This window comes from Buteo buteo, chromosome 2 (genome assembly GCF_964188355.1).
Source record: "Buteo buteo chromosome 2, bButBut1.hap1.1, whole genome shotgun sequence".
Lineage (NCBI taxonomy): Eukaryota > Metazoa > Chordata > Aves > Accipitriformes > Accipitridae > Buteo > Buteo buteo.
This window is the reverse complement of record NC_134172.1, coordinates 15,096,689-15,123,351: the sequence shown is the minus strand read 5'-3', so window position 1 is coordinate 15,123,351 and position 26,663 is coordinate 15,096,689. Positions and strand designations below refer to the sequence as shown.

Genomic DNA, 26,663 nt, shown 5'->3' with positions numbered 1-26,663 from the left:
CAAAATTAACCTTTGACCTTTCTTAGCCTAATCAGGAAATTGACTTTAGGAGTTATTCCTTAACCCAGGATATGTGGTTAAAGTTAAACATCACTAATAGGAAGTCTAGTAACAGGAAATGTGTGAATGCTAATCCATACAAACATAAACAAACCTTTGGCTTACATACAGTTTTATTGGAATTTTCCTCTTGACTCCCTTTCCTTCAATAAGTCAGAAAAAATTGCAAGCAGCTTGTTAAAGTCTTTGAAAAACTTCAGCTTTTTTTGGCTATAGGTTTATTAGATTTCTACTTACAGAAGCTTTAAAACTTGGGTAGGATTTTGTCAAGAATCATCTCTGGGCAGGTACATGCAATTCACCTTCACTGCAGTTCCAATTAATGAGGTTGTTCACCAGAGTAATCAACATTTTCGGGTAAAGGATTAACTAGGAGTGTTTCTTTTTGTGTAACTTAAAATTGGGTAATTTGGAGAAAAAGAGTTTACAAAAATATCTATTTCCATAAGCTCATTTTGAAATCTTTTTAGAAACAAAATTCTCAGAAAGTCACTGAAATGAATATAACTCCTATACAGAAAATTATCTGTGAGAATTTGAAACATTTTTATTGTTCTCATTGGATTCCTGTTACATTTCATTAGGAAAGTAGTCTAGTGTACCTGAAGCTGAATATTAGCCAATAAATCACTGTAGATAGAAGTATAGACTTTACCTTGGAAAACCTTTGAATTTTACTTTGCTCTTCGTACTAAATCCACAAAACCTTCAGGTTCATATTGAGCTCCACTGAGTTCAATGGGATATTGTGTATGTCCATTGACAGAGATCAGCTTCCAGGATTAGGGCCAAAGTAATTTTTCTGGGAGGAGTTTCCTTGAAGTCAAGAGAAGGATCTTAAGGGAGCAGAAAAAAAAGTCTCGTCTGGAAAAATTCTTTCTCAAAACAGGAAAGAACAAGATAACTGTAAAACAGTAGCCTACAATCTCTGTATTTCCTCTCTTGACCTCTCCAGAATGAGTAAATCAGTGACATTCACAAAAAACCCAGGCTGAATATTTACTATGCATATTAAAGCAGGGGGTATGTATGGCATCAGAATAATGTCATAATAATGTGTTCATGTGTATTTACAACATTGGCTAACCCATGAGGCACAAACTCATGGCATTACTTTGCAGATAATTTTGTTCCTAAGGGAACATTTTCAACAAAGTTCTTAAGATGTACAATTATGTTAACTTCAATAAAAATGTTACTGCATGTAAAATGAATATCAGATGATTATCTGAACTGTGTTTAATGATTAACAGCTGTGAAGTAAACTGTAGAAGAATCGTATCAGTCCAGCTTTGTTAAATAAATTTTGGATTAATTCAATTTGCCTTGATATAGTGTCTCCTCTAGAGCTCATAAAAGCTTCTTTTTGGGGCACTCTAAAGTTCCACTCTCTCCTTTGAGTATTAGGTCATCCTTCTATTTTCGGAACCCTGTTTGCAGACTGATGTATTATGGTCATTCACACCACTGTCGTCCAAAAGCTCTTTGCCTACGATACCAAGACAAACATGAAAAATTGATTTCAATCACAGCTTCATTAAACACATGCTTTACAAAGTGGCAGTGATGAGTGAGGAAAATGCAGCCTGCAGGAGCCCTCCCACTTAAATGTAATAATGTTAAAAAAAAAAAAGGAAAAAGTTGCTATGTAAAGGTGTGACAGTATTTATACAAGCAACTCTTAGGGCCTGATTCTCTCATTAGTCTGGTGCTGTTGGAATAATTCCTGAAGTCAATAAATTTAAATATACCTCAGGATTTGAACATAAGTTAATGGAATTTAATGAAAAGCTGTAAAGAAGAGGTGGAGTGAGGCTCAGAGTAGTATTAAGCCACATTTTTTTTTTGTTTGCTAGCAAAAATCAAAGCTTTCATTTTTTAATGTTACCATTTAGCATGGGTTTTCAACAGTTCCCTCGAATAACTTTTTTTTTTATAGTGAATTTCAATCAGGCAATAAATTTAATATTTTTAAATACTTGAACCTTGTGACACTAATCTTTTTCCACAGGAAAAAACTCCTTGCTTTTCTTATAATTCTACCTCTTTTTTTCCTGTTCAAATACTGGTTTTTGTTTTCTCTTAAAAAACTGCTGGCACATTTGAGAAAGAATCTGTCTTTATGAGGCTTGTTTTGATAGAACAGAAATCGCTGTCAACGAGTTAGTGCGAGCCACAATCCTTTTTTACTTCGGTGCCTTAAAGATGGCATTCTAATGAAGAATGCACTTTGCCTAATTAAAAGGTTATCTGTAAAATGCAGCTATCCCTTGTGCTGTTGGAGTGAACACAGAACTGGGCGGGTGTACCTAGTGAACCTGGGTATCCCACACTTCCCCCAGGAAAGAGAGGTCTGGTAATTCACCTGAAGACCAGTCCTGAGGCCTTGTAGTTGTAGATCCTGGAAGAAATGATGAGGAAGCTGTCCCAAGTTTCATACTTCAGGCACAAGTTTCACTTCTAATACATCAAAGGGTGTGCTGTCATCCAGAGGGACCTTGACGGCCTGGAGAAATGGGCTGACAGGAACCTTATAAAGTTCAATAAGGAGAAGTGCAAGGCCTTGCACCTGCAGGGGAACAACCCCATGCACCAGTATATGCTGGGGGCTAACTGGCTGGAGAGAAGCTTTGCAGAAAAGAACCTAGGGGTCCTAGTGGATGCCAAGTTGATCATGAGCCAGCAATGTGTCCTTGCAGCAAAGGCTAAAGGTATCCTGGGCTGTGTTAGGAGAAACACTGCCAGCAGGGCGAGGGAGGTGATCCTTTCCATTTCTGAGGCACTGATGAAGCCACTCCTGGATTGCTGTGTCCAGTTCTGGCCTCCCCAGCACGAGAGAGACATGGACATGCTAGAGAGAGACCAATGACGGGCCATGAAGATGATTAGGGGACTTGAGCATCTCTCCTGTGAGGAAAGGCTGATGAAGCTGGGACTGTTTAGCCTAGGGAAGAGAGGATCTTATCAAGGTAAGTAAATACCTGAAGGGAAAGTGCAAAGAGGACAGAGCACCTCTTTTCAGTGGTGCCCAGTAACAAGACAAGAAGCAATGGGCACCAGCTGAAAAAGGTGGAGGTTCCCTCTGAACATCAGGAAACACTTTTTCACCGTGAGAGTGACCGAGCACTGGCACAGGTTGCCCAGGGAGCTGGTGAAGTCTCCGTCCTTGGAGATATTCAAAAGCCATCTGGTCATAGTCCTGGGCACCCGGCTGTAGGTGTCCCTGCTTAAGCAGCAGGGTTAGACTGGGTGACCTCCAGAGGTCCCTTCCAACCTCAACCATACTGTGGTTCTGAATTTGTGCTGTATTTGTCTTCCAGACTTTCATAGGCAGTGGATCCAGTAACAGATCAAATGTAGGCTATATCAGTAGAGAATGTTGTTTGAGCAGCCATTTATTGATCATGTGAAATAAAGTAGTTGCCCAAGACTGGAGTTGAAATGGAAACCTTAAGCAGAAGAATATGCAATATGCAGCTGCTCGGTTGCTAGTTTTAGTCTGACTTTACATTTAGTGACTAAGGATGTTACTACTTCACATCTGTGCAGTGGAATGAGTTTGTGGGCTCACCTGACCCCTAACGGGCAGGTATCCTTAAACTGTAAATTTACTTCTCAACTAGCTGCAGATGACACCCTTTCTGGTGTTCTCAGATTTAGATCTGGTATTAGAAAATTCAGCACTCTGTTCACTCGTCCTCCATCTTTAAAGACGATTGGAAGAAGCCCGTTGCTTATGTTATATTTTGTCTATAAGATGTCACCCTCTAGAGTCATTAGTCCAGAGTAATCCTTTCACAGAAAAGGATCAATCAATAATTTTGTTTAATTGTTATATTTTCCAAAGATTTTAATACATCATAGATTGCAAAACTGAAGCCTTGGCTTCTACAAAGGCAAACCAACATTTTTCAAATGGTTACTGTTCCTGTTGTTATACTGCATACCTAAATAAGCAATGGGTTCTAAATAAACTTTTTCACATCAGGGGTGTCCCATAGCCAGAATCTGTGGCTCAGTCCTTTTTCTATCCTGTATGAACACTTGCTTCCTCAACTGCAAGGGCTGTTTCACATTCATAATGCTCACAGTGGTATCCATTCAGAGTTAATGGCAGTTAAAGTCCATTAATTTCAAACTGTTGTTATGGTTGTACTGGCTACACAATGCATATTTAAAAGTAGTTTGAGTAAATCCTTACATAAAGGATGTGATGGGTTATTGCAGATCTACAGTTTTAGCTGTGCTGAAAGAACAGCAGCAGTTTGTTCTGTTGTCTTTTGTAAGTCTAAAAAGCATTATAATTGGATATTTCTATCATAGCATTAAGGTGATAGCCAGCAGTAAAACTGTGTGAAATCCCTCTTAGCAAAACCAATGCAACCCAAAGAACTGTCTTTTGGTTTTGGGTACCCTAATCAATACAGAACTGCTTAGATTTAGTTTAAATCTCAACAAAAAGATGGAAGGTGAACTCTCCTGTCCTCCCTGCCACAAAAAAAAAAAAAAAAAAGGAAAAAAAACAACGAACCAAACCCCATCTGCATGGTCTATCTAAGAAAAGAAGTGCTATAGCAAGTTCTGCTCAACATGATCCTCACAACTCAAATCAGTTTGGAGCTCCTTGACGATACTGGCATGGTGGGAAGGACCTATTAAAACCCAGGACTATCTCAGGAGCTCTGAAATGGACGGTGGCCCCACCCTATTATCCATTCCCCATTATCAACCACTCCCTCGTGGCTGAGGGTCTACAGCACATGTATTTGACACTTGTTTAAACTATACAGAACCCCCAAAGTTTGAATGGTGAAATATCTTAAGGTAAAAATATTTTAAAGCCAGAAATTGGGAGTGGAAGCTGAAATTCCCTCCTGGTTTTCATTCTGCCTTAGTCTCTGGAATTTCTTTTTTAAGAACTGCCAGTAGCTTAAATTTTGGGGAATGGTATTTAGTCAACCCAAAATATTATGCCACAGCTCCCTCCATTTCCGAGCCCCTGTAGCTGAACTCAGAGTCTATGTGTTTATCTTGTACTTTTTTTTGTGGTTTAATATGTTTTCTTCTCTTCCTGATGTAGCTGAGGCATCTCTGTGCTGAGCTGTCTCATCCAAAAGAGGCTGACAGCATATGAAGGCAGAGAAGTACCCTTTGATGAGAAAATGCAAATCCCAAACAAAACATTTGCAAAACTACTAATCACCATTTCCATACAATTGAGCAATGATATGGTATTTATTATAGAATGACTCAAAGGTGAGGCTTACTCCTTATAAGAAATGCAGAAAATAACTTCATATACAGCGCCTCCATTTATTTCTGCACCAGAGGCTAATTTTTACCTCATCGTGATTAGTGTCAGAACTTCTGCTGCGTTTGGTGGAACCAAGGTTTGATCTTTTTGGTCTAAGGACTGCCTTGTTAGTAGTTTGAGGAGTTGTGTAGTATAACAGGAAACTACTTTGGCAAATATTGTCAAAAAGAGTTTCTATATTTGGAAGAAGGTGTGGCGTTCTGGATCTAATATTCACAGATGCCGGGGAACCCCAGCTGTTGTTAGTTTTTATGGTAGTGAATTCAGCACTTTGAAATGAGGGAACTGGCTTTTCACAGCTGGTGATGCAAAAGTAGAGGTAGCCAAAATCTCAGACAGTTTGGAAAGTGTTGGTCTTATTTTAAATTTTAGTTCTTTGACTTTACTGTAATAATTAGGGCTACTTCATTAATTAGTGTTTACAATGGCATTGGATTAAGAAAAAAATATATATATATGTAAGCTTGTTTGTTTGGTAATTTTATATGCTTCCCTTATTTAGTTCAACTTTTACCATGCCACCTACAGGGAAAAAGAATTTAATTTAGCAGAAGCTGTTTTCATTCTGAGCAAACCTTGATTTAAAGATGTGGGGTTTGTAATTACATTTAATTATAATGAGTTTGGGTTTTGGAAAAACCTTGTTAGTCAGGTTTGGGTTTAAAAAAACCCATATCAGTTCATGGTGGGTCTAAAGACTGACATTCTACTGCATTAGATCCCATTTTATTTGTACTAGTAGAGCCTGGCTAGGAAAATGAATTCAAACCAAGGTTCAGAATTTGGCACCCTTCTGTATCTAGTAAGAACCTGGGACATCCAGATAGTCAGCAGTGAATGCCTTAAACACTCTTCCTTTTCTGATTTGGATTCCCAAAGTTTGAGGAAAATAATAAAGCAAAATACCTTTTTACTCCTCTGCATTACAAAAATCATATAAGTGAGCAAAGATGGAGAAAGCCAAACAACCTATTTGCTGGTGGAAAACAAAGTGAAGTGGAGGACTCGCACCTTCTGTGTAGTGTATATGTGGAGTGCTGGGAGAAGAATTTAGACATACTGATTCTAGTAACCTGCATATGTCTTGTCTCCATTGTCAGCAGAAGGTTGCATTGTATATTCAAAATACCTGAGCCGGTAGTTATACTCCATTTACCAAGTCAGAAACTGAGTCATTCGACTTAATAAAATTTAAGGTGTGATCAATCTCATTGTAATGTAGATCAACTAAAATAGGTCAGATGAATCATTTTGAAATGCTTATTTTTCTTCTTTAACTTTAAAACCCCCCTAGATTAACTAGCTCAGATATAGACTTCTGTAGGGTTCGGCGTTTGGAAGATCTCGTGATGTCACGGAAAGTTAGAGGGTTAGTCGCAGCCTTATGATGTACCTGTAACCCCACCTCCCCTTGTTAGTATAAAAGGAATTAACTGCGCAATAAAAGGCGGAAGTTGGCATTCACACTGTGTGTGTTATCTGTCTCTTTACCTGGTCCGGGCCGACCAGTGGTCTAAGCGTGGCACCTTGATATGTAGCGAACGCTACAGACTTCTACACTCTAGGTGATTAAAATAAGGTGAGATGAAGCCCACCCAAAATATTCAGAGCTTGGAACTAGCTGATCCCGGGTAGGTAAAATAAACTGTAGTATGTTTGGTCTGGTTCAGTCTTAGTCTTTCCAGGACATGCGGCTGAGATACTGGTCTGTACTGAAAAGCTAATTGCCATCTTGAAAGGCTTAAGATTTTGGGATAAATTTCTGTTTAAGTGCATAGCTGCAGCTAAGCAGTGTGTTTGTAGTTGGGCTTACATGTTGGCATAGACCTACTCAAAGAAAGTTCAGTAGAAAGAGACACCATCTCCCTCCAGATTTTGCTTCCCTTCTCACCACAAATGACCAATGGGTTAACTTCTCAAAGGCTCTGCAGCCAGCAAAAGCAGAAAGAGTTTGTTGGAGACTAAGCCCAAGGAAACAAATATATGGGGCGTTGAGCTGTCCCAAGTTAAAACATCCCAAAAGAAGGATGTTTGATCTGGGAAGCTTTGGGTTTACTTTTACAGTGTAGGAAAGTAACTCAGAAAGGGTTAGTGTCATACTGGATGGGTGGCAGAAGGGGTACCCACTAATTGTCACTTCTGTTAAAGAAATGCTGCGTCTGTTACCATGCCAATTATATAAGGAGCTCTTTCAGTAGGTCAAGGGCCTCTACATTATTAATCCCAGAGTGCATGTATCTGAAAAAAGCCAAATACTGAGAACATTAACAAAGTTTAGGTGTACACATTTTATTAGAAACAGAAAAGGTTGTAGGAGACCCTGACTGTGCTGAAAGGATTATTTTCTTAGGCTTTGTGTTATGCTGGTTCATCCCTTTTGATTTTGAATAATCTTTTCATTTCTTCCCTTGAATTCCAGACCAATTCTTTAACTTAAATCTGTTATTTTGTGTTGTCTCAGGGAAAAGAGCTAAAACTTCTCTCTACAGTTTTCTAGCTTCTTCCTCTTTATAACTTTATTTTCAGAGTTTAACTCAGGATTTGCCAATAATTGTGAGTTCAATTTTTTTATCAAACCCCTCTTTTAGTTCTTTCTGCGGTTTCCTAAGCTTGTTATTGTTGCCTTGACTATGAATTATGTAATGAATTGGATCTCTGGGAATTAAGCTGATTCTTGATTTCATCAATAATAAGTCTCCATCAAGTTAGACTTATTAAACTCAGTCTGGCTAGTATTTGTCTTTAACAGGAGATTAAATGTATACAGTCCCTGAGGTTATGAATGTTCTTTTAATTTGCTTCCAAAGTTGCTACTAAATTACTTCAGTATTTTCAGTGAGCTGCTGCTTTCAAGGTTCTGGCAGGGGAGATGGGTCTTGCTTCTTAGCATTGCTGTAATCAAGCTGTAGCCATTTCTTATGTCTCCTGTAGCTTTGTATCAAAAAATATGCAGCTGGTTTCCCCTTTGGTTCTCCTCCAGTGTCTGCTGCACTGTTAAGATCAGATGTTGGTGGGACTTTAGTCATCTCTGATGTGGATGTGGTTTTTTGTGACTTATCAGAAACTATCATCTCTTCCTCTTCTGAAGATTCTGCTAGACCTCTGCAGAGTTCCCCATCCACAATTTGTTGTTAGGGTGCTTCATGAGGTGAACAGCACATTCTCCAGGCATTTGGGGATTTCTCACTCTAACTCCCTCAGGTACTTTTCTGATCATCTGTTCTCTGAATCCTTTGCCAAAGGTGCTCTTCTGTGTTTCTTCTTGACTCCACAGCACCAATCCATTTAGCCTTCCTGCCATCAAGCACTGTGCTGTTCCAGTAGTGCCTCATTCAGTGCTCTGGTTCTTCCTGTTAATCTGCTGGTCTGTAGGTGGGGGAGAGGAATTATAAAATTATTTATATTGGTATTTATAAATCTTATTCCTCTCCTAATTTAATTTGGGCTATAACTGAATCAGGCAACATGTTTTAAATGGAGATGAATTTAAAAGCAAGGTTCTGTGACCTAACTGGGTTATTCATGGTTTGAAGTTGTCTAAGAGGAACCAGATTTTTTTTTTATTTCTTTCAGTGATGGAAGGAAGGAGTCATTTTATGACAAATGCTAATATACTTCAAAGGTAGAGGGAACAGGTGAGAGTCAAGCCAGTACTTGTGCTAAAAATTGAAAGTCACCCTATCAGTGCTTTTTACTTTCAGAGTAAAACTGACAAGTCTCCTGAAGTATCTAGTTCAAATGTGTTGTTTGCCATTGACTAGCAGGCATTTGTTTCCAAAGATGGTAGAAGCAGTTTTCATTCTTCATGCCTTCTCAGTGATTGATTTGTTTCTTTCTGTTTTTCTTTCAGAGAACTTAATTGCACCATGCTTTTTCGAAAACAAGCACATCAAATATCACAATATTAGCATAATCATAAAAATGTCAAGCATTCAGTGCATTTGCAATATGTCAGAGCTTACTACAGAAAGTATTTTTTCATACAATTAATGTGAATCCCTGGAACAGGCTTTTGAATGGGCAGGTCTTAAGAAGGTGACAAGTGGTTGCTACAAATTATTCCCATTAGGGAAAAGAATAGTTTGTCCCTAAAGTAGAATAATGTTGGTCATTAAAAGCAGCAGATCCTAAAGGAATAAACAGATGTAAAAAGTCATCTAAGAAAAGGAAAGGTTACTGATCCTGTGGTTGTATTCTGTGCAAAGTCTTGCTGTGTCTGGCTGACCCCATTGATCTCCACCTGCAAGAACCTGGAAACCTGGATCACAAATTTCAGTGCGTGTCATAATCTGGATACTGCCATTTGTGTCATGGGTAGTATTGTTTTTTAATTACGGGTAGTTGAACAATGCTGTGTATTTAAGATGACTAGATAAGCTAAAAAGCATTGGATACATATTAATAAATGTACTAATTTTTGTATTGTATCTAAACTTGTGTAGACTTTGTTGCACTGCTTGTACTAACTGTAATAACATTATTTTGGTCACTCATTTCTTGGAAGGATTTGGGACTGTGAATCTCAGTGGTAAGGATGTGTGTGAAATGGGAGTTTCAGATACAGTCTGTAAAGCAACTATTATAAATTTATGCCGAGAGTCCCTTCATCTTTCTTGGCTGTTACAGAGGGAAATAGCCACAAAACTCAATACAATTACGTACTTTAAAATTTGGATATAGGAACCCAATTGATTGTCAGTGCAGTAATTTGCTTCCCAACATTGTCTTTCGGATTGCGTCCAGAGCTCTTCACTTGATTTGTGAAAGCCATCTTCATTAAGCTCATGACTGCAATGGTTTGAGACTATTATCTTAAAAGATTCCTTGTCATTGTTTTTTCCATGCATGGAAAGACATCTTAGCAGAGACACAGTCTGCAGTGTTCTGGTGTGACCACAGGAGAGGAAAGCAAGCGTGCTGTGAGCAGGGGTGTCCTCCCCCTTACTGCCTTTGAACCTCCTGCTATAGGTTTTGCTGAGGAGTATCCTGCAGTATCATGGGACAGCTCACCCTTACTGTCTTTGTTCAGATGGGCAGAAGTTTGCTTTTTGCACATTTGCACTTGCGGAAAATACAATGGAATATAAATAGGTCACACAGCTGGCAAAATGGTAACCTTCTGCCTCTAAATGTGTTTATGGAAAGTGATAGCCTTGTAAGCCCCTCCACTTATGCTAAGGACAGAGTCATTACAGGTAGCCTTTCCTTTCTGTCCTCCTCATGTGCCCTAGTTCTCTCCCTTTAAGGAACAGAAATTAAGTCTCCCTGCCTGGTTTGCTCTTCTGCTTTATGATACAGCCAAAACAGTGCCAACTGGTGCTAGTGTGGTGGCAATAAGGCCCTGGTGGATGCTCCCTGGACGAGGACTGCAACAAATGGTTTGCTTCAACCTAAGCTGCCAAAGGGTCCTCGGATCGTAAATACCGCATGGGGTAAGAACTGACAATGAATGGCTGGATCTGCCTGCCATGACTACTCTTCTGGCCTGTTCGGTTGGTAGCGAGTAGTGTTATGCTGCTTTTCCTTCTTTTTTCTACAACTACCTGTCTGAGCCTCACAGCGTGTTTGGTGTTCATTGATAGATGTCACGTGCAGTGGCGTGTGCCTCTCCATGAGCAGAAAGGAGTTAACGGTGGCTTCAGTCCGAGAACTGGATGTGAATGCAGGGAGTGATGTACACACACACAAGTGGACCCACTGCAGTGAGTAAAGATGATGTTATGCTCGTTCCTTCTCCTTTACCTCTCTTTACATTCTTCTCTGGCCTAGGAAATTTGAGTTCCTCTCTTGTAGTTTTTGAACACCTCTATCCTTTCCGAGTCTGCCGGGTGTCACTTCGTATTCCCTGATGTGATGATGGGATTATATCAGAGATATCAAAGGAAATGGCTTTGGCAGCAGTAAGCAGTGATAATAAAACAGTTGGAAGTCAGATTTCGTAATCCATCTGCTGTACATCCAGGCCCCAAGGATGGATTCAAATATATGTGTGAAAATTTCAGAAAACATTCCACATAACTGTGCTGTAGAAATAACCTCCTTCAAAATCCCAAGCATTGAACTGCTTGCAACTGCCTGTGTAATATGTACTTTTCTGATCATTAAATTCTGCTCTGTGCTCTGAGACAACAGAGTCATTTTCAACAAGTAAGAACAGGTCCTGCCCTTACCTCAGGGATGTGAGGAGCTAGAAGCCGAGAAGCAGTGCTTTCCTGCAGAGCAGTAAGACCAGTGGAAATAATCAGGATTCAGATATTCAAAAGCACAAGCAGAAAATAATTTGTATGCATGTGAAAAAAACAAAGGCAGCTTTCTAAATTATTTGCAGGTGTCTTTTTTAATCCATCTGTAAAGATGAAAATGATGGCAGATTTTTCCAAAGTCATTCTTTAAAATGAGTTTTGAAGATAGTTTCCAGGTAGTGTGCATTTTCCATTCAGCAACTCATCCGATGCCATGTAAGGTTCCTGCCCTGCTCCTGCTAAAGACAGTGTAAGATTTGACATTGATGTCCTGAAGATAGTAGCAAAATATTTCAGTTGTTGCATATACTTGATAGGAGGGATCCGTCCCTGTCACGTGGACCTGCGTACAGCTGCAGGAGCATGGAGGGTTTTTAGGAGAACGGTCTCGGCACTGCCAGGAGTGTCTTCTGGCCTGATGAGGAGATGCCCCATGGGAAGGGCTGCCTCTGCAGTTGGCAGACAGGGAATCAGGGTGTACAGACATGTAACCAGGGGACAGACACTGCTCCTCCGCTCTGCAGGTTGAGGCAGCGCAGCTCACGAGTTGCTCCTTCTTATTCTTTCTCTCCTGTGAACGAGAGTTGCAAAGGGTGTGTGTCTTGTTGCACTGCCAGCAAGATAGTCACGTTCTCCAGCTGAATCTGTAGACTTGCACTTTGCAACCTAAGTATCCCCAGTCTGCTTCCTGATCTGTTAGCCAAAATGGAGGTTTTCACACCGATGTCTGCAGATGATTCGTACTGCCTTCTTATTTCTTCCCTGTAGGAGACCATTGGATTTTATTCCTTACATCACAACCCTCAGAAACCACAAATGTCTTTGCATTATGGCCTCATATGAAGTCAGTCACTTTTGCATGTTAAGAATAAAAAGGAAATGTATAAACAAAATGGGAAGCATGGTAAGGTGTCAAGGAAAGGAAAACAAAAGAGTGTGATCCAGAATGTTACATCTCTTTGTGGGTGACTTCACTGAGATACAGATTGAAGGGAGAGACTTTTTTACTATTACTCCTCAGAACCAAAAGATAAAAAATTGCTTTGCTGGAGGCCACTTCTTCCTGTCTGCATTCATATACAGATGATTTGTTTCAGTGCACAGGGACATATCCTGCAGTGTTGAAGTCAATGGGAATTTTGCTGCTGAATATATGAAAAAGCATTTTACCTCTATCTCCAATAATTGATGTCACCAAGATTTTGGAAGGTTTTACTGCTCTTGCAAAAATCTGATCTTGTGTTTTATTCCTGGTGCCTAATACCTCGACCGTAAGTGGCATTTCACTGTGCCTGTTATCCAGGATGCTTGCTCTCCCTTGTGAATTCAGGGAGAAGGATACACATTGGAAAGGCATATGAAACCAGTACTTACAGGGAAATAAGTAATGAAGACAGCTGAATAGAGGAGGACACATCAAAAATAACAATTTAACAAAGTAGGTGTCTGAGAACAAGAAATAGGATCTGGGGAGGTGAGATTTCAGGTGAAGTCATAGCACAGAACAGTCATGGTTATACTGGATCCTCGACTTGTTGCACTCTCAGCTGCTTCTTTCTCTCTGGAGTCTTTCCAGGGCAGATGGTGCAGCTGAGGCTGCATGGCCTGAGGCAGAGTATTGAAGCAGCATGCTGTTAGCTGGCTTAGCAAAAATTATTTGTCTTTTTTTTTTTTCTTTGTCCATGTAGTGCACACTAAGGTGTAATTCTGGATTTGCTGTTTTCCTGTGGCTGAATCCATAGAGGATTTGGACTGTAATAATGGCAACAGATTGTATCTTTTCTTGTCCTTGGATCATCTGACAGCAGGTCGGTGTTAGCAGTGATTCTCAGAGCAGTAAGGATTACCTGCCTATTGTATTTTCTTTTTCTCCTTTATGCCCCTCCCAAAAATGAATTATCCAGCCAGCCAGCCTGAACAGAGAAATCCAAGAAAAACTTTTTTTTTTTTCTTAAAACAGTCAGGATTTCTTGCGTTAGTTAATTTGCTGGAGCCTGTGCAAACCTGGATTCTTGTTGATCCAGTGGACTACTGTCAAGGCCATGCACAGCCACAGTTTTCTAGTGATGTTAACATTTTCCTTCCCAACATCTGACTCCAAGCAGGCTGAATCTGTATTTCAGGGAGGCCGATATTCCCTCTAGTAATATTTCTGCGCACCATCAGTTAATGGCTCATTCTGAAGACCACCAGCAGCAGCTCTCCTTCAATAGGCAGTGGTTGCAAAGTCCTAAAGTGGGGAAGAGTGTTCTAGGAATTTTATCCAAGAGCTGTATTTTTCTCTAGATTGAATTTTTTTCATAGTTCTCTTATATTTACATGCCACTCTGAGGCCTTCACATCTTCTCTTAAAGTTGTTTTTATTTAGGTCTTCAGTAGAGGGTCTAATTTTGGATATCTAATTATGCTCTTTTCTCTTAAGAACTTAATAAATAGAAAATAAATTTCTCCAGGATACTCCTCTAATTTGGATTCCACCTCTTTTCTCCAGAATAACTTTAGGAGTGTTAAGAAGATGTCACTGAATTTGAACAGTAGCAGAGCTGAGCCCCAAACAGAGAAATATGCAGTTTTTCCCAAGACATGTTGAGACATCCCCCTGCAGCTGTGATGGGCTATCAGCACAACATCTCCACCCTTTCACCAGAGGCAACCTTTTAGAGGCAACTTTGTCTTCATACTTCAGTTGTATGTCATCTATTCTCAACTAGTGTCAAAAGACCCAGGAGCTTTCTGCCTGTCTGCTGGGAACATTGATCCACTCACCATAACTATGTACGAGATGTGAAGTCTTTCCTTCCCTTGCACTCTCTCTCTCTTAAAAAAAAAAGAAAAAGCTGTCAGTATTTCAGAAAGTGTGAGCAGCAGATCTTTGTGTACTTTAATCCATAAATAAACATTTCTTCTTTTGAACTTCATTAAAATTGGATGTGTTTTCACTGTAAAACACTCCAGCATCCCTATCATTTAGACATATATGGTGATGAATATTGCAATTAATTTTTGTCTGTAGGAATACTTGTGGTCTAGAAATACTGACTTTATGCCAAAAAAGTAAATAAGAGTCAGACAACAAGATATGTTGCTTATAACAGCAATTTTAGAGCAAGATATTAAGCTCTGCTCCTGCTGTTTTAACAGGCTGCGCCAAATGCATGCTTGTTGTTACGACCTAGCTTGCAGGGAAGTTGTGGAGAGGTGCGTTTGGTTTGCCTTCTGCTCGATTATATCAGACTTTCTTTGGTAATACTTGTTGATGTATCACATTCAAATCTTCACTCTTCCTTTTATGCCTTTGACCTGAAGAAAGGAATTCCTGCTTTTAAATGCTCATCAATCAGTGCTGCATAGTTAAGCTGATAAAAAAGCTAAGGCTAAGCCAGTGTTAATTTAGCCAACTGTAACATTACTGACAATATTCGTCAGCAAATGATTTTAATTAGACCAGCATAATGAGATCAGTAGATTAAAACTAAGCAAATGACTAAAACTAAAGGAGGATTCTGATGACAAACAAGTCCTGATGAGAGTAAGGATGGATTTTTTTGCCACCAGTGTTTGAGTAGCATGTGGGAACGGAGGGAGAGTCCTAATCATGTGAGGAATCACTTAAAAATAATACCAGCATGCTGGAATGCTGTGTTGGTGTCAGGAAGGCTGGCAGAATGTAAACATCCTGCGAAGTCTTGCCTGTCAGTGACACCCTCCCTCCGCACTGGCGGGGCTTATTTGTGTCCTTGCCTTATGTGCCGTGCGAGAAACCAGGACTGGGAAGGGTTGGGAAAGGCAGCAGGTACTGGTGCTGGGAGGGGGTACAGTGGGAAGGCAGGTGGAGTAGGACCTACTGGAGTTTGTGGCTGTAATTTAGAACAGGTAGGGAAACAAACGGGAGGAGGGGGCAGGGAAAATGGGAGTGTTTTTCTAAGAAAGAAGTAAGAATACAGAGGCAAAAAGAAAAGGATCATTTGATGTTTGAGGATGGAAATGTTTGGGCTGAATAACACACAGCTGTATTTCTCTCTTTTTCTCTCCCTGCATAGCTTCTTTGTTCTGATTTCTGGTGAGGTATTCTAGCCCCTGTTTTATTTCCCCCTGCCTGTCTATGGTCTTCCTGAGGCCTGCTGGCAGAGGGAGGTTTTCACAGCCTGCAGTGTTGATTCTGAGAAGTGTGAAGGAAACAGAACCATGCTGGATGATGTGACTAACCTTGGAGGAGTTGGTGTTTTCCGGCTGAGTGAAAGTGGAAAGTTTCAGCCTTGCTAGTCCAGAGGTTTTCATGGACATTGCTGCAGTAGAGAAACCCTTGTCTGCACATCTTTCTAAGCCTTGAATAGGAGAGTAACAAGTTATATACTAACATAAATGTTTAATGAGTTATGATAAAAAAAAATTAGATGGTGAGCAAAATACTAGGTTAATTGACTATGGAGTCCTACATTCCCCAAAATGTAGCATTCCAGCCAAATATGGCTGAAATATCAGCTGTCATATGATGAATATTTTAAAGAAGATTCTATTATACACCTAGGGGTTCATTCGCTTCAGTAATGAGGACAGTTACCTCTAGGGAAAGGAAGCTATATTATGCTTGCCACTTAACCAGGGGCTGGTTTGACAGGCATCAGCTCAGAATATATGTGTATATATAGGGAATCACAGCAGCTTGTCTCGAGCTTACTGTGCAGGAAGTGTTGTGCTGTACAATACTTTGGGTTTCTATCTATGGATTTGTGCATGGCACTGAGTGGGATTCAGACTATTTTTATTCCTGAGTCTGATTGTTGAGGTGGAATCCATCACCTACTAAATATTAAATCAGCAGTTTTTTTTAAAGAGCAACGCTGTCTCTGCTGACTTGAACATACTTATGTGGCCCAAAGGAAAAGAGAAACAAAGACAAGATGAGAAAACTATCGTCTTTTGCATTCTTCTTAATATTAATGATTTCTCTAAAGTTTTCAAACTGTTGAAGGCAAAAAGTGAGATAGAACTTTCACATGTGTAAGAAATGACCCAGGTGAAAAAAAAAAGCATACATTATAAAAACAGCAGTGAAACTTCTGGAACTGAATTACTAGTTGGAAGAGATGGAGAAAATGCATCAACAGATTATTTTTTTAACCAGTTTTGTTTAATTGTTTCCAGACAAACATGGCTGGAAATTATTAGGAATGTGTCACTTCAAAATTATTTGAAGACTTTCATGCAAATGTAATTTATGTCGGATTTTACACTGAGTGCTGCTTCTGAATCCTAACGTTTGCAAATGCTGAAGTTTTGAGATATCTGCCCAACTTATATGGTATTGTCCATCTTGCCAGACTGACTGGAAATGGATATAGTTACTTCTTGCGTTGTTTTTTTTGGTTTTGTTTTTTTTTTAAGTTAACAGTTGCACTTCATAGGCAATACCCAAATGCAACAATCTGTGAGATTTCTGAATATGTATTTCTAATACACCTGTAGTTTCCTATCTGAATACTCATCATGCACCACTGCACAAATAAAAGCACATCTCTGTCACCCTTAAAGAGTCTGCACTAAAATCACTTTTATGATAATGAGCCAGTAGGTGAAATAACAAAGGCATGATAAATGATGGCACATTTTTTGTTTTTACATTCTGCAAAGTAGTCACATCATCCCTTCAATTCCAGAAATCAAAATGAATAATTGTTACGACAATCTTCTAAAGGCAGTGAAGATTCTTAAAAAGTTTCTGTTTGCTGACTGCTAAGATGGAAGCTCACTTCCTACTTCACATTTTGAAGACCTCTGATGGCATATCAAAATGTCCTGGATGCCCTGACATTTTAAACAGCACATCCCGTCTCATCCTATGGTAGAAGAATTCCAGTCCTTTGATTAATTTCAAATAATTCTCCTTGTTTAGCCAGATGGATTACCTAGGTTTCAGAATACAATTGATTTATTCTGATGCTCTTTGTTAGATAAACTAACCCCTCAATGCAATAAAAGGACAAAATGAAAATACTCATTAAGTTGATGCCTTTGCATAATTCACATGCATTTTTTAAGATCATGTTACATATTCATCAGTTTGTCTTAGTCACAGAGTTGCTGCCGTGAACGCTGTATAAATATGTGGATATCTGAGCTGCTTTGTAGGGGCGAGGGGAGGTAAGGAAAAAGGAAAAAAACTAATACGAGAAAGGGGAGGGAGTAAGTGAGACTAGGAGTTAAGAGGGAGTCGGAGCTATATAGTTTCCAGTCTATACATCTGAATCTTTAGAGGTTGTAGGCTTTCCTTTCCCAGTATAATTCTTGATGTGTACTGTGAGTTTTGATCAATTTTTGAAGTTATTAAAAACCCAATAGTTATTATTTTTCACCTTGAGATAAGGGTTAAATAATCTTAAATTGACCAGGGACCATGAAGTTCTTTGTCATCCTAGTTGTTCATTCATTACTTATGTTGTTTTTAGTTGTGCATGAAAAAGAAAGTATTTAAATAAAAGCATGCTTTCTGTTTTGATGAAAAGTTGTGTTTCTGGAGTTGTTTTAGATTTGTGCCCTGCTTGATGTGATGTCCTGTTATGTTAGGAAGCTAAGACTGCAACATAAAGCTTTATCAAGACTTGGGAAGTTTGGGAAAGTTAAATGGGGGTGGTTTTGTTTTTTTTTGGTTTGTTTTTTTTTTCACTTTGAATAAAGCATGGGCTTATTTCTTCAGATTGTGAACCAAAATAGATGAATATTTCCATTTTTTTCACGGTCGTAACAGTGAATTGGGAGAAAAGGTGTTTGGAGTGATAGGCAAATGTCTGCACAAAGCAAGTAATTTCATCCCACAAATCTGTAAAAATTGTGTGGCATGGTGCTTCATTTTAAACAAAGGCTAAATCCACTGGAGCTGAAAGTTGGTGCTAACAGTGAAAATACCAGCCCAAAGAACTCTTCCCTTATTTTTTCCCCCCATATTTCCTATTCTTCCAGATTTCTTAGCCCTTTGGCACATCTTAGATTTGGTTTGCTATAAGGATGTAAGGGAATAATTTTACTTGGCATACAGAAGTCAGACACAATTTCTACAACTTCCAGAAGGCCTGAAGGTCATCTGCTGTCTCTAGGTAGGGTTCAGAAATGTCACAGCTGTCTGCAGTGGCCAAGGTGGAAATGTAGAACTTCTACCAGGAGACTTGTCCCAGCCCTGCTGTTGGTTATGTCATTCCAGGAGCTCTTGTATATGTACTTTATGTGGGCATACCTGGGAGTGCTACCTCACTTTGAGTGAGTGGTTTTGATTTATGGTGCAATGTGCAAGAATGGGTGACCATTAATAATCTTATCTAATCTCTTAAGAGATCCTGTGGAAGGAAGCAAGCAAGCAGTTCAAACATGTTGCTACAAGTCACAATGAAGATTTCTTGAAACAATGGGAGATTTGGGAAAGTGAGTTGTTGACATGGCAGTCTGCACTTGACAAAGCTCTGGAGGTCAAAAGAAAGATGGTTGGGCATAAACTCATAAGTTTTTCTCCCCCAAAGGCCTCAGCATGAACCTTGCACTGCCAGGGTCTTGTTTAGGAGCTGTATGAGTGACATGTTCTCTGCCTGAGATTTGTAGAAGGCTTATTTAATTGCCACGCATACCTATCCCCCGTTTTGCTCTTAACTGTCTGCTCATTTTTCTTTCCAACTCACTGTTATAACCAGTGATTTTAGACAAGAGCAGCTAAAATGACAGAAATCTATAAAAGGGGTTCATGGTTGGAAGTAGAGCACTACATGCTGAGTATTGCCTGCCAGCATTTTACTTGGATTTTAAGTGAGGGGGGAGGAAAGTAAGAGTCCTCATCTTTGTTTTTAATTAATGCAGACACCATTTTCATTCTGAAGTGTCACACACTGGAAATCAAAGCAGCCTTGTATAAATAATAAGAAAAAAAAGTTTCTCCTGATTAGTAATGGAAAACATTTTCAAACAAGATCTACAGAATTACGATAGTGCTGGCACTTCCTCAAGGTGAAAGTCTCTCAAAATCATAACATAAATTATTGATTTGTCCAAGTCTCTTCTCGATAGGAGATTTACAATCTCATTTTCATAGTTGTCTTAAGTATGGAGGGGAAAGAGATTCTTATCTAGGTCAGAATGAAAGCATCTTATTTTTACAAAATAATAATAACCCCCTATTTTAGCTAAAGTGAGTTGCTGTGCTCGGAAATTACGGGGCTTACTGCTCTGACATTTGTGTAATGTCAGGAATAACTCCATTTAAACAAATAGATTTACAGCTGTGCAAGTGTAATCAGAGCCACGTTATTTCACTCTTAGATACAAAGAAAGATTGTTGTGAACAGTAAGCAAGATATGCAAGGAAGATGTCTAGCCTTCTCTGAATATTTGTGCTGATAAAAACTGGCTTCACCAAAACAGAACTCCACAAACGAGGAGCAAAAGGTGGAAAGTATGAGGATTGTGGCAAATTGGAAGGGAGTAAGATACAAATCTGTCCCTTTTTTGCTGCCACCTTGGTTCAAATACAGCAGTACATGGGTCTAGCAGATAAAGAGCAGGGAAGTTAAATGAAAGGATGAGTAAGGTAGTGTGGCATATCGGAGAAGGTTAAGAGTTCTTGGAGAGCTTACTGTGAGTGGCAGCACTTCTCCAGATCTATGAAGAGGGCATCTGGCTGCTGAGGAGCCAAAGAAAGTGAAAACCAGGATGAAAGTAGTTGGCTATTAATCACCCCAGGCAGGAGAAACAGGTACCATTATACACAGCAGGAGACAGAAGGTGATGAGCACAAATGTACTGAACAAGTGTGAGGGTATGTTTGTGCAATGTTGTCTCACCTTCTGTCGTGAGAAGAAGCAACAGACTTCAGATGTTTTCCATCTCATTATACATGAGATGAAAATAAGCATGATGGAAAGGGTTAAAATTTATTATTAAAATCAAGGAAGGACAGGTTAAGCAAAACCCCCCAAGGATTAGTGTTGTATGTCAAAGGAAAAGAAGTCTCCAAATGACAGACAATTCGAAGCTAGTGATTTTAGGTGTTTGCTGGTCAGGGTCTTAAAGGAGAAAAGCATAACAAAGAATTTAGTTGTCATCTACTATTGTAGCAACAAAAAACCCCCTGAAGTACTGTCCCTAATGAGTGCTTTTTAATAAGGGAAAGACATTGTGTTATCCTGGCAGACTTTAGTGAGAGCAATGTGTTGGAAATACCATAATATAAAAGTAAAATCTCTGGATTTTCAAAAAACTTTTAAATTTTCATTTCCAAGCCACAAGATATTGTACCCACAATAGAGAAATCTTATATTAGACCCAACTCTAAAAATTAAAGAGGAAATTATGACATCTCATAATCAGTGGGTTTTTTTAAAGTTGATGTGATTGAGACAGTTGCATTTATTGTATGAGAAAAGAATAAATTTTTACTACTGTATTTAGATATGTATGTTAAATAAGTAGAAACATATACACTGTGACATGCATTTATGCATATTCATCATGTGTAAAAAGGGCCACTAATCAGCTAATGAAGAAGAGAACTGAGGGATTTAAGAAAACTCTATGAGAGCCTCCAAAAGCCATTTCTACAGCTTAGAAAGAAGACTGTATCTTAAAAACAAACAAAAACCCCACATGGTGTAAAGAAGAGCATGAAAGTAGCTGTACAGCTTTTAAAAGAGTAATATTTACTAAAGAAGAAGCTGATATCAATGAATACCAAGTAGATATATAAAGTTATAGAAAATGGAAGAGGGAGGCAAAAGTCAGAAAAGGAAAAATCAGTGGCTGGCACTTTTAGGGACTGCAAGAAAGCTTTTCATTCATGTAACAAAAAGAATCCTAAAAAATATTGTTGGTCTATTACTGGTGAGATGGTACAGTTACCAATGACAGAAAAGTGGCACAGTAGAGAAAAAATATATTTATTTGTCCACAGGGGTGAAAAAGTGGGTTAATGAATTCATATCACCTCACAGTTGAAAATACTTTCAATTTCCTTAGTAATTTGGGAGATGCTGAGGAAGAGTAGTTACTGAGTTTGGTTTTTATGAACTCATGATATATATCTGAGATTTTAAAAAGATGAGGCTGAGGAGGTTTTTCCATCATTAACAGTGATGTGTTTTAGTCTACTGGGAAAGTTTCAAAGGGCTGCAAGATGTAAAATATTTTAAAATTATATTTAAGTACCATTCCTCGGTGTTTAGAAATCTAGGTTACTTAATGCCTGAATTCAATACCAGATGAATTTGTTAGAGTGCATCAGTTAACAAACAAGCAGGGGAAATAATGCAATTAATGTAGTTGACATGGATTGACAGCCTGGAAATCCACTCAAAATCATTTTTGTTTATAGTAGGATTACAATTTTGATTGATAGATTTCTGCAGTGAGTGTTGCTTAGTACCAAGTGACATTTTGACGAAGAAAGGACAAAGGTACAAAATTATTATGCTTGTATAATATATTTCAAATTATAACTGTAGGTGAGAAATTCTTACCAGGCAAAGACACTAGTATTGGGCTCATGCAAGGATTAATTCTTGCCCCATTATGTTTATGTTTTTTCACATATTCTGAAAGAAAAAATTAAATTATCACAAAGTTTGCGGATAGCTCGAAGACTGGGAAAATGCTAAGTAAGGAACAGAAACAGTACCTACAGATCTCAAAAAGTTGGAAACAGGCAACTTTATCTTGGAAGAAAGAATAGAAGCCAAAGGTACTGGAGGAGAGATTGTCCCAGAAACAGTCATTCTGATGACAACTAAGGGAGATTCTGGCTCATGGTAAACTGGATATTAACTTCTAGGATAACTCCTTGGCAAACAGGACTAACATGGACTTCATGTAAGCAGGAGAATAAACCCTATATCTGGCATTTGTATTTTCATTTCAAGAATATTATACTCAGTTGTATTCACAGTTCATTGAGGCTAATGATAAACTGGGGAGGTTTTAGGAAAAAAGAAACAAGAATACCCAAATGCTGAAAGGATTGGAAACCTTACTTTGTAACCCAAGGGGAATAATATGGAGATCCTTTCTCCAGATATTCTGCTCGGTTTTGGGACCGCTTGTGTGTTGATTATTCCATCTCTGTTTCAGGCGCTTTTAGGTTAGTGTCTAATGCACCACACCTTAAATTACTGCATTAGAAAACAAAAAAAAAAAAGAGGAGAGATAAAGGAAAAAATTATTTCCTTTTAACTTAGAGAAAATAAAATTACAGCAAGTAGGGAATCCTACCTTGATCTTAGTCTTGTCACTTGGTCTCTGCTCCTGGCACTCCCTTGTTGTTCAAGAATTCCTCCTTGGCTGGCAGAGGAATCTAAGTCAGTGTTGCAGGTACGGCAGGCAGAATTAGTAAAAATTTTTCTCTGCCGCGTACAGATATCGATGGAACAAATGTATTGCAGAGGGCAGTATTATATCCTCTTATACAACAGTTGTCAGGCATCTGAAATACAGTCGCAATGTTCTGGCAGTCTTTGAAGAAGAATAATGGTCCTGTAATACGGATACTTGAACAGATCTTTGCAGATCTGACTTTAATAGTTGGCTTTTCCCCAGACTTCTGGTGAGCTTTTTGGACAAGTCATTGTGGATATGTTTGTAGTATGCAATGTAGTCTCAGCCCCAAAATGGAATTCTGGAGTGTAAGGCCAGAATAACTGTACAGGGACTCGGTGTCTATATGTAATGTTGTAATGTGAAAGCAGGTAGTTGCTACAGGTGGTAAGAACTAAGTGAATACTCATTTGAAAATTGCAGATTTAATGCTAAGGTTGGATCTGTGTGAAAGAACAGTCCTGGAACCAGCTGGACCTGTGTGGACTGTAAGCCTCCTTGCAAACATTCCCCATTTGGGCTTACTGTTCTTCACAGCTCCTCAATGGCTTCTGTCCTGCATGACACTGAATATACTTTGAAGTTACCCTAGAAAGTATGTTGCCAGCATACGTGTCTATTTCTGAGTGACCTTTCCATCAGACATGTGCAGACTGAATTTTTATTAAAGAGCTGCAAGTGCACCTTAAAGTGCAATCATGTTCTTCACATCCAGCTGTGCTGTAATTCCATCACAACTCCTACAGCTGGAGTGTGGGCTGCAAGCGAAGCTTCACCAAGAACATTGCTGGGGATGTAAGAAAAGATTCACTGTGTGCTTCAGATTTGGCTCAAAAGAACAGCCAGCTTGCAGGTAACTAATAAAAAAAAGCCTCTTTTGTCAATAAAATAAGCAGATTTGTTTCAGGTATACAGGAAATGAATCTGATTGATGAGGAAGGAGGAATTGTTTTTACCAGATCTTTTTTTCTGACCATGACTAGATGTTGCCCTTCCCCAAACACTGACTTTATGTATCCTTGGTGGAAGAGAAATGTTCTTCTTCATGATTGTAAGGATTCATACATAATGAGCGGCAGTTTTGCCAGAGGACTGGCAATTGTCATATAGCATGTAGTTCAGACTAGGAATGCCCCTGGGCTGGTGGGTTTGTCTAGTGTGGAGCTCTTTCCTTTTCTTCTCATTGTAAGCTTGTGCCTAGGGCTCTTGCATGGCTTGATTCTGGTCTTGTTTATGTTGGTGTAAATCAGGAGTAACTCAGCTCCCATCAGTGCTGTTGAGGTAAACGAGATCAGGCTCCAGCACATGGTATTCAACCACTCTAATTCTGTTGAAGGAGCTACAAATGGGTGTTCATCTAGCTAAGATTTGCACAGATCCTCTGTTTTATAGTTTTCCTATACATCATTTCATCAGATGTTCTTCCATTTTCTACTCCTTATAACTTTTTCTTACTTAAACTGATACAGCTTTCATTTAAGATTCTGAAAAACTTTTTACAAACTTCAGTTAACTGTTTCGTAACATTCCTGTAACAGTGAGCATCAGTTAATCAGTATGATTGTACAACTGCTGCATCCCATCATATATAGCTCCCAGACCAAATGAAAAAAACAAACCAAAAAGCATGTTAAGACAAGATTAAGTATGCAGTATTAATTTAAAACGCCTTCAGAATTCAAAGCAAGATGCCTTATCTGGTTTACAGGAAACTTTTGAGAGAAAAGAAAAACAAACAAACAAGCACATATATTTCCTTGATATGGAACATGCAAAAATTTCAGATAGAAAGCAGACTTTGTGGACAGATTGGTGTGAGATTCAAAACTCAGTCTGTTTAGTTACAGTTCAGTTGTGGAGTTCCTGCATTTTACAGTTCTCCCTGAGGGATTTTCTAAGATATTTAGGAATCTGTCAGGAAATCACGGGGCTTAGCTTCCTAATTAGTGTTGTGAAGCTGTGTTTAAAGCATACAACAATTCAGTTGCAAAGTGTGTAACACCTCTGAATCTCCAGCTTTCTCCTCTGCCACCTTTCCTCCTGACAAGCAGTGACTCTTAGCATGCTATATACTCTGTGCACAATTTGTGAGCTGCTGTGAGGTGTTCATTCTTTGTGGAAATACCTGTGTCTCCCATGAGAATTCCCACTTTCAGGCAGAGATTCTCTCGCTTGCAGCATGGGAGTCCCTGGGCATAAGGCACAGTGCAGGCAAATCTGTCTAGGGATTCTAGCCCAATGAAGCAAATGAGATCATGAAATGACCACAAGATAGTGCCCAAGTGCATTGAAATGAAAATAACTCAATTTTCAGATACAAAAATTGAGCTTTCAGACAAGTAGCTCCTGATGAAATCTATTTTTTTTTTCTGATGGAAAACAGACACAGTTTGTCAATATATTATTTTTTTGCTGTTAACTACATTTTATGTTGCAAAAGTTAAAAGGGAAACATTTTCAGGAATCCCTAATTGCAAGTCAATATATACCATTAATATGTTCTCTACTGCAGCAATAAGGAGACCTTGGGACCAAGCTCTTAATTATTGATTCTTGCGAGCTCAGCTGGTGGTCCTTGGACCTTATTAAATGCTCCTCAGCTTGTTTTTGCACTCTTATTCCCTTGAGCTATAGCTTAACTGTGTAACTTCTCTCGCTACTTGTCGATTCTTAATAAAATTTGTTGAATGATAAGGTTCAAGGTTGGCTCATCCCTAAGATTAAGTCTTTTCAGCTTTCAGGAGTCAGTCATGTTGCATGCAGTTTGATTTGCTTTGCTTAAGGCTTTCTGAGCAATTGGTTTGCACAGTGCTGTTGCTAACCCCAGTTCTAGCCGTGTGATGACCTTTTTCCAGCCCTGATTATTTATGTGTATCCTGCAGTTCACTGGGGAAGTGTGTCTTGGCTTCCAAACAAAGATTGCTGTCTATTATATATAACCTAAAAATACAACTGTGAACGTGTGTAGGAGTTACGAGCATGGTTTTTTTCCTGGAGTTTATTAACATCCTGTTGTATTTATTTCAAAACCTACAAGATGGATGTTTTTAGAGGTTTATTGTTCAAAAGTTGCTGTGATTGTAACAACTGACAGACTGATAGGCACAAGTTACAATCGATTACATTAATGGGATGTATAAAGCAGTTTATTACATTTATATATTGCCATCTTCATTGGAAACCTGGACTTGAAATGGGAAATGCCTGAGCTTTGGTAGCTACCTACATATGCTGTGGAGTGGTAGAAAAAAATGAGTAAAGGTATGAGTGTTGAAAATGTCCTGCTGCCCAAAAGCAAGTAGAATAGAGTGTCCTAAATCTATTTGTTTATTCAAAAAAAGACCAAACAAAAAAACCTGTTTGACTACTAAATATACCTCTCTGTTCCATCTCTTTGCTTTCATTTCTTTAGCCAGATTTCCTAAGAAGATGAGGCTTATGTACTCATCCTCTGTGTGTGTATGTGTACACCTCATGCACTTATGCCAGGGTGTGCTCCTACAGTGGTGCTTGAAGAGGTAGCTGATCTCACCTGAGTTTGGCCAGAGAGTAAAATTGTCAAAACCAAATAATTTTCTACAGGTTTTGTGAAACTAAGCGGGTAGGGAGAGGAAAAAGACAGACCATAGCTGTGCCTTGGCACATCACAAGATAACTCACTCCTCATGGAACACTAGGAAATTCAAAAGAGAAAATTTCTGAATGTC

General features: G+C 39.0%; 1 long non-coding RNA gene across 2 annotated transcripts in view; it reads left to right on the top strand.

The window, feature by feature from the left end:
* LOC142039408 (uncharacterized) overlaps positions 1-14,878 on the top strand; it is a 65,488-nt gene extending 50,610 nt beyond the window's left edge. The window contains exons 3-5 of one of the 2 annotated variants that reach the window (XR_012652876.1): positions 10,673-11,076; positions 13,305-13,424; positions 14,108-14,878. This is a non-coding gene — a long non-coding RNA (uncharacterized LOC142039408). Of the gene's footprint in view, positions 1-4,491; positions 11,077-13,304; positions 13,425-14,107 lie in introns of those variants that run through there. The other variant, XR_012652874.1, reaches the window with a different exon arrangement.
* The last annotated feature ends 11,785 nt before the right edge of the window (positions 14,879-26,663 follow it).